Source organism: Thamnophis sirtalis, unplaced genomic scaffold (assembly GCF_051295495.1).
Source record: "Thamnophis sirtalis isolate CommonGarterSnake01/CBP01778 unplaced genomic scaffold, rThaSir2_p1.2 scaffold_15, whole genome shotgun sequence".
Lineage (NCBI taxonomy): Eukaryota > Metazoa > Chordata > Lepidosauria > Squamata > Natricidae > Thamnophis > Thamnophis sirtalis.
The window spans coordinates 11,979,047-11,987,788 of NW_028261395.1; the positions used below are offsets into that span (position 1 = coordinate 11,979,047).

Here is an 8,742-nt window from a genome sequence, read left to right on the forward strand (position 1 = left end):
TGTCCCAAAACTCCCTCTCTGCTCAAAGTCTCCCCTGGAGGATTCGGCCAAAGAGCAGAGCTGAAACTTTTATCATAATTCTCCCTCTCAGGAGGGATTCCTGGATAATTCAACCAGTTCTTGGACTCAAAGGTTGTTGTGAAATTCTCTGGAGGAAAATGAAAAGGAAATAATCCCCATGTGATTCACAATAACAGATGCAGAGATTGAATTAAATCTACCATCTAGAATTGAGAGGTTCTGGAGCTCTATGCTTGAAACTGGCCCCAGAGGGAATACTCGGCATCTACGGCTGAAGAAAAAAAGAAATGTGACATTTATTGGCATAGCGATTAAAGGCAAAACTCAGGGGTCCAGTTAATGCCAGAGCATGTCATAGATCTGAAATAGCTGCCTGCTGAGTTGGAACCAAAATGTACTTTATTTTGAAAGCTAATGCTCAAAAGCATCACACAAAAGGGCTGATGCAATAGTGCAGCCCGTTTTAAGAACAAAATCAACTTTAGTGAAAAATTAGTTACCAGAACTTTGCAGAGTTAAAAAAAAATCACACACACACACAAGAAAAAAACCAAGTGAAAAGAGATGGAGAAATCAAGGCTGCTTCTCACCCAGGGACGTGTAGTCACTAGAGGCAAGGGAGGCAGAGCCTCACCAGTCTCCTCAGGAAAAAGAAAGAAATTTAAATATTTTTTTAAAAAATAATTAAAGCCAAGATAGTTGCTACCAGATTCCAGGTCACAGTGGCTTGGTGTCTGCTTAGTGTTAACCAAAGCAGGAGGTGAGAGAACTCGGGGCCTCCTTTCCATAAGGAATCTTTCGCCTTCTAAAAGTTAAGAAAGAGTTAAAAGGCAAAAAAGTTCAGATGCAAAAGAGGCACTAATTCTCCCGCCTCCTGATCTGGAAGCAGCGAATCATGTCTTCTTGAGCATGTTTACGTTGGGCGGGTTATTTCGCAGGGTGTGCTTCAGAGGAGAGAGGAGTTGGGGAGAAGGAGGAGGCTCGCTCTTTGCTGCAGACCTGGGCGCTTAGGGGCTCCCGCGATGCAAAGTGCCCTGCTGCCCCCAATGCTGCCGCCCGCCCGCTGCCCCGGCCTGCTTCTCCAGGCTCCGCCGCTGGAAGTCCCGGATCGCCTCTGGGGGAAGGCTGGGTGAGAAGCGGAGCAAAGCTTCTCCGTGGCCTCCCAGTGCTGCGCAGAGGCTCTTGCAGGAGCTGCCTTGTCTCGCAGCCGGGGCCACTCCGGGCCGCCGGCCGCTGGCACGCGCTCCTGCAAGAGCCTTTGCGTAGTGCCGGGAGGCCGCGGAGAAGCTTCGCTCCACTTCTCACTCAGCCTTCCCCCAGAGGCGATCCGGGACTTCCAGCGGCGGAGTGTGGAGAAGCAGCGGCCGCAGGCCGGGGCAGCGGGTGGGCGGCAGCATCGGGGGCGGCGGGGCACTTTGCATCGCAGGAGCCACCAAGCGCCTTTGCTGCAGACCCAGGCGCTTGGCTGCTCCCATGATGCAAATTCCCCCCCCGCCAAGGCCGACCGCTGCCCTGCTGAGCTGCTTCGCAAAAGGATGCCCAGCTGAGTCTCACCAGGTAGAAACCTCACCTCACATCACTGTTCTCACCCCATGTGAGGAAAGAAGGGCAGGAGGGCTCAGGATCCTCGTGTTGCAGATGGAAAGCTGATCTACAAAATCCAATTTCCATCTTCAGAGACCTGGGAATGCAGAAGCCCATATCCCATGTTTCCATGCCTCCCTTTCCCATGCAGAGGCTAGTCAAGGGGGCTCTTGCAGGGATGCCAGAGAAGACTCTGTCCAGCTGGGGAGCCCCTCTTGCGGGGAGAAAGCTGGGGAGCCTCATGATGGGGAAGGGAAGCAGCAGTGGTAAAATCTAAAAATTTTCCCTACCGGTTCTGTGGGCATGGCTTGGTGGTCATGGCCAAGTTAATGTCACTTCTTTGCCCTTATGACCTACCAAAAGAAAATATACCAATTGTTTATCATTTTATATCATTCATGTCATTTATTTGGCATTGAAGGAGTATATGAATCAGTATATTATTGTATACTGTCTGAAATTAGTTGTTTTCTATCCTAGCAAATTGTAATCTTAGTACTGGACTGCAAATGTTATCTCACTGCTGCGTCTCGCTTCTATTCTTGGTTTCAAAGCTTGGCACATTTTTGAAAGCTAGTAGAAGAAATTGCTACACGGGAATATCAAACTATATAGACAAAGGAACCAAGCTAGGGAGTTTTCCTGGCTCATAAATCCTTAAAGCATTCTGCCGAAAAAGAACTTGGCAAAGGGGGGCAGCCACCCCCTACACAAGGCTATAGGAATCCTCCACAGATAAGGTAGGCAGAGACAGGAGCTTGAAGCAAAGAATGCTTTAAAGATCACATTGGTAACGAATCTTTCCCTCTGATTGGATAAAATTTGCATCGGTATCTGTGTAAAATGCATAGAATACTCTGAGCGCATCTCACAGGGGGTGGCTATTCCTTACATGCCTTTTGTTTGCATGTTTTGGATATAGTTTTGTCACCCAGCTTTTGCTATGGCCATAAATAAAAGCTGATACTTTTTGCAAGCCTCGTCTCGAGTCTTCACTCTCTTTGGCATCTCAGTGGCTCAGGGAAAACTGCTGGAACCTTACAGCATAAACAAAGGACATAAAACAATAAGAGGTACACAAATGCTTACATAAGAGCAATAAAAGTGTTATCTTCAGTGCTCAATGATAATAATGACCTACAAAAAGAACCTATACCATGATATTTAACCTGGTTTAACCTTGTAAGAAGCTATACCATTAAAAATTTAACCTGTTTAACAAATTTAACCATTTAATACTTAAGTAAGAATAAAAGAACTACACACAACAATAAAAGAGGTACACAAATACTTACATAAAATTGTTAGTTGTCTTTCACTTTATAAGATGTTTCCACATCATTTTTCATTGGCGCTCTCCCATTTTTCTTGATCTTGAGTCTGGGATCATCGGCTGAGCGATGGTGTCCTCATAGCCACTTTCTCACTGCAGGAATAGGGCCCCATTTTGGAAGAGGTAGGCCAGTGACATTGATGGTCATGAGGTTGGTTAAATTAGAAATGGTAAGGTGACTTCTGCTCTCTGAACATGCGAAGTTCATTTTCGAGAAACCCCTTTACGCTTCGGCAGAACTGACAACAATGACAATATCTTTTGCTTTTTTAACACTGTCAGGAATTGCGTAGTTCTTTGAATCTTTTAACACATTCTCTCAAAAATCTCTGTAGTCATTGATGTTAATGTTGTAATTGAAAATGTCACCAAATGGGCGCAGTTGTTCCTCAGCTGCTGTCCATGGAACTACAATTACTTCTGCAATATCCCAGTACTCTGGCGCCCAAAAATGTAAAAATTGTAATTTATACGTGGTGTCTTGCAACTGGCTCCCTGTTTTTAAATGTTCACAGTCCATTCTTTTTTTTCTGCAAATTTGTTATGATTCTTCCTAAAAGTCTTTCCCAATGAACTCCAACAAATCAATGATTTTCCCACAAAATTTATGTTTTTGAAGGTTTCTGAAATAATTAGTCCGTCAACTTTTCTTTGATGTTGGAAAACATCTCGGTTTTAATTTTGCTAGCAACTCAATCAACTATTTTCACAACTGTTGGCGAATGCAATCCTATCCCCAGATCTACTCCATTTTCAGTTTGCAACTCTATCAATTCTTCCATGCTTGAAATTGGTCTTCATGCTTTTGCCAGGCTGTAAACAGTTTGGAACATTTTAGAAGTGGTGTCTAAACGCTTTCCAGGCATCTTCTCCATTGTTTTTGTTATGGGATCCTGCTCCCCTTGTTTGACGTTGTCTCCACAAATGGTGTGGGATTTTGATGTGAAATGTTCTCTCATTTTCTTCTGTAGAAAAGCTTGCTGCACTTCCTTATTTTTCCCAGCTAGCTCAATCATGAAATGCTTCCATTCTTTGGACACATAAATACCACTCTCTATTGCAAAGTCATGTTTCGCACACTACTTGCAACCTACTTTCTCGTTTGACACATCCAATCCCAGATACTTTTCTTGGAAGTTGCTGTACTACTGCAATGTCCAACAGTCAGGGAGAATGACTTCCATTTCCGGCTAGGGTGACTCAATACTTGGCTTGCTGCTTCTCCAAGTCCAAGTTCAAGTGGTGGGAGTGATGGTGTTCGTGGTGCTTTGCATGGCTTTGGATCATCCAAGGCCAATTCTGATGGTTGTTGTGCCAGTTTGGGTTTCTTGTCCAAGAACCCGACCAAAGTTGGTTGCCTTTTCATTCTTGCTGATAAAGGCTGCTACTGCAAAAGGAAGAAAAAGAACTTTGTCAGCTAAGGACCAGTGATGGGAGCAATACAAAACTCAAGAAAGTAGTTTCAACACAAAAACAACACAAAAGCAACACAAGTGACCCACATACAATGCAGAAGCAGCTGCACCTGCCACAAGCAGGAAACTCACAGCGCCACAAAGAGCTCAAAAAGCAACTTTCAGACTTAACACAAAAACAACACAACTGACTCACAACATTGTGCAACACACTCACAATGCAACATTGTGCAACTCACACACAATGCAAAAGCAGCCGTACCTCACAGAAACTGGCCCCTGCAACAGACTTAACAGACTTAACATATTTAACAAGTTAACTGATAAACAGAGTTGGAAGGGAACTTGCAGGTCATCTAGTCCAACCCCCTGCCCAAGCAGAATTGCAAAAGCACGCAAAATGGCCCCTGCCACAAGCAGGAAACTCACAGAACCACAAAGAGCTCAAAAAGCAACTTTCACACTTAACAAAAACACAATGTCATTGTGCAACCCTCACACAATGTAAAAGTACACAAAATGCCCCCTGCAACAGCAAGCAGGAAACTTACACAGAGAACTCACAAAACCAACTATTACAAGTACAAAATGTCAAATAAAGCTGTGTGTGATTTTGTATGTTTGTGTAGTGAGTGTGAAACACTACAGAAACACACAAAATCTCAGAAAGCTGCACAAACCTAAAAATATAAAAGCAGCTAAAACTTTATATATTTTAAATGGCTATTATTTCCTAAACAAAATTCCTTTAAAAAACCAAGTAACCTTTTTTTAAAAAAAGTAAAAAAAAAAAAAAACCACTTACTTTCTCAATTGAAGGCACGAGGCAGGCAGGCAGATTCCATTGCTAGCAGATGAGATGGATTGCAGACAGAAAGCCAGGATTTCAAAAGGAGCTGAGCAGGCAAACAGCAAGGCCGCTCCTGATTCTTGTCATTTTCTTGCTTCCTCTTGTCTATAAGATTTCCTCTCACTATTTTATGGAGGAAAGTACTTCCAGTGGAAACTAATAATAATAGTTGCACAGAAACTGAATTATTGGGATTTTGGGAAAGGTGACCAGACGTCACGATTTCAGCGGGACAGTCACGATTTCTAACAATTTGTCCCGTGTCCCAGGGCGTTTTTAAAAAGTCCCGATTTTCTGGCTTCATGTTGAAAGCCCACCGCATTTGCTTAAAAAATCCTAACCGGGGCAAGACAAAAGACACCCTGTCTAACTAACCTCTCTCTCTGTCTCAGTACTTTCATTGAAGATATAATTAAAACGTTAAAGCAAGAAAACGCCCCCCCCCCAGTCCCTTTTACCTCATTTTATAAGAAAGGAACCCAGTACTAAGGTGACCAGACGTCCCGCATCTGGCAGTACAAGCATGACTTTTCATAATTTTTCCCACGTCCCGGGCCATTCTCAAAAGACCCCGCTTTATTTTGGGGCTGGCACGCTCCCCTGCCCATCAGCTGCCGCTAGCTCGCTCGTTCGTTTCCCCATCTATTTCTACAATCTACACTAAAACTCTAAGCCAGCCCAGCCTGCCGCTCACTGATTGGCCTGGACTCCAGCCAATCAGTGAGCTGGCTGGGATGGAAAACTTTAAGCACGCCGCGTACTTAAAGTTTTCCATCCCAGCCAGCTCACTGATTGGCTGGAGTCGGCTTAGCACGCTGCGTGAGTGACACGAGTCTCCATTTCATTTCGCCTTCGCGGCCGTTTGCTTTTGCTGCTTCAGCTTCACTGGTGAGTAACCGGTGGGAATCGGGAGGCTTCACCGCTTCGGGTGGGTGGCAGTGGCCTTTAGCAAGGGAAGGCCTTCCCTTGCGAAGGCCTTCCCTAGGGAGGCCGCGGTCTGGCTCCCCCCCCCCCGCCCTGCCTCCTCCACTAGCCTTTGTCTGAGTGGAAGTTCTCTGCATGGGAAAACAGCTACTGCCGCCCTCCTCCCCTTCCCTGTGTGTGAGAAAGGCGCCCGCTCACCAGCCCACCCACCCTTGGGCTCTGGGGGCAGCACCTTCCCAGCACCGCCGTTGCCGCACTGGTTCCTTCGTGCCCCTCCCACCCCTCTGCCTCTTCAGACCTCCACGCAAGAGCGGCAGTTGCTTTTAAACGAGGCTGCGCTCGCTGCTCATCCTACTCCTTCAGGGCCGGCAAGCACCAAAGCCGAATCCTTTGAGAGGGGACAGGCACAATTGGCAACGGCGGAGGCCATGCCGACGCTTCCCAGGTCGCGCCCATCCCCTCTCAAAAGGATTCCGCTCGGCCACCGCTTCCTCCTCTTCTTCTTCCTCCTCCTCCTTGTCCAAGGCCCTCAGCAGTAGCAGCAGCCACCGGCATCACTAACCTCACACGGCAGTCCTTGGGGGCGCTGCAGAAGCCCTGCCAAAGCGCCCCTTTCCTGGCTCGGCAGCTTCAGGGGACTGCGCCACAGCTTCTTCTTCCTCCTCCTCCTCTTCCCCATCCAAGGCCCTCAGCAGCAGCAGCAGCCGCCACCGACATCGCACGGCGGTCCTTGGGGGCGCTGCGGAAGCCCTGCCAAAGCGCCCCTTTCCCAGCTCGGCGGCTGCAGGGGACAATGCTGCCGCTTCTTCTTCCTCCTCCTCTTCCTCTCTGGCCAAGGCCCGCAGCAGCAGCAGCCGCTGCCACCGACCTCGCACGGTGGTCCTTGGGGGCGCTGTGGAAGCCCTGCCAAAGCGCCCCTTTCCCGGCTCGGCGGCTGCAGGGGACCGTGCCGCCGCTTCTTCTTCTTCCCCGCCCTTCCCAGTTAGCTTCCTTGAAGCTCTGAGGAGGCGGGAGGAGGGTGAGGGGAGGTCTCCCCGGCCAGGAAGGACTGAGAGGCTGCCAGCCCCTTTCACAGGAAAGTTGACTTTTCTTGGCGAAATCCTGTCCCCCCTCTCCCCCGCGTGGGTGAGTGGTCGGCTGTCCTTTTCACATAAGCCACCCGGAGTTACCTATGTGTGAGGTGGGCTGCCCTATGCATTTGCTTGTGTGCGCTGGAGAGAGAGTGAAAAAGAGAGGGAGAAATAATTATATTAATTAGATAGATCAGTGTTTCTCCACCTTGGAGACTTGAAAGTGTGTGGACTTCAACTCCCAGAAAGGGAGTTGGGAGAAAGAGAGAAAGGAGGAGAGAATGAAAGGAAGATGGGGGAAAGAAGAAAGAGGTAAGGAGAGGAGAATGGAAAGGAGAGAAAGAGGAGGAGAGAGGGTAGAAAGGGGAAGAGGAAGAGCAGGAGTAGGAGAAAGGTACAGGAAGAAGGAAGGGAAAGGAGAGCAGGAAGGAAGAAAGTAGAGAAGGGAGGAAGGGAGAAAAGAAAGGGAAAATAAGGGTGTTATAACAGGAGGAAAGGATGGTAAACAAAGCAACCCAAACTGTATATTATAACCTATTAAATGAAATAATAAATGTATAAGAATGATAAATGTTAAAACACTTGTAACCAAATGACATGCTATATGTGATGATGGTTTTTTTTCTTTTCTTTTTTTTATTGTTGTGGGTATGTGTCGTCTATGTAACAAAAAATAATTTAAAAAAATAATTTAAAAAAAGGTGGAGAAACACTGACATAGATGATAATGAGATAAGGGAGGGAGGGAGAGAGAGACAGAGACCACAATTAGATAGACAGGCAGATAGATGGATGGATAGAGAGAAAGAGAGAGAGATAGGTAGGCAAGCAGATAGATGGATGGAGAAAGAGAGGGGGAAAGAGGGAGAGGGATACCATAACTAGATAGGCAGGCAGATAGACAGACTGATGGATGGATGGATAGAGAAAGGGGGGATGTGTATAATTAAGGCAACCAGATGTCCCTAGCGAGGCTGCGGGCTGGCGGTAACCGCCGCAGCCTAGCTCCCCCCCCCGGTCAATGGTGTCCCTCTTTACCAATCTGAAAATCTGTTCACCTTACCCAGTACCATAGAGCTCCAGGAAATACTTGGCTAGAGAAGTCGCGAGTGTTACTTCCTGGATTTTCTGGAGGGGAGGGGCACGGAGGTTGGAGGTCAGCTCGTGTGGAAAAAATGGTGGCAAAGTTTCTTTGAAAAATATTTCCCTGACTAATTTCACCATTTTAATTTGCTCAATTCTTTGTATTAACATCTACATTATTCTGGATTGACTTGGAGTTCCTGCCTGCTGGTAAGTGAGCTGGGTTTTTTTCTTTTATTTTTTTAATGTATTTTAAAATAATATTTTATTTATTGTGCATAGGATTTTTTAAAATAGTTTTATTCTGTGTGGATTCTTTTTTTAAATTGTCTTAGACTATTTAAAAAAAGATTATATCCAAAATACAAAATACCAGCTGCAGTTATTCACTTAAGAACTGTGGCAAGAAAGGTGGTATAATGGGCTTAGTGACCAAAGTTACAATGGCATTGAAAAAAGTGA

At 46.3% G+C, this 8,742-nt stretch overlaps 1 pseudogene; it reads right to left on the minus strand.

Annotated features, from left to right (window-relative positions):
- Positions 1–3,570: 3,570 nt before the first annotated feature.
- LOC148042468 (E3 SUMO-protein ligase KIAA1586-like) lies at positions 3,571–4,304 on the minus strand (annotated as a pseudogene).
- Between the last annotated feature and the right edge of the window lie 4,438 nt (positions 4,305–8,742).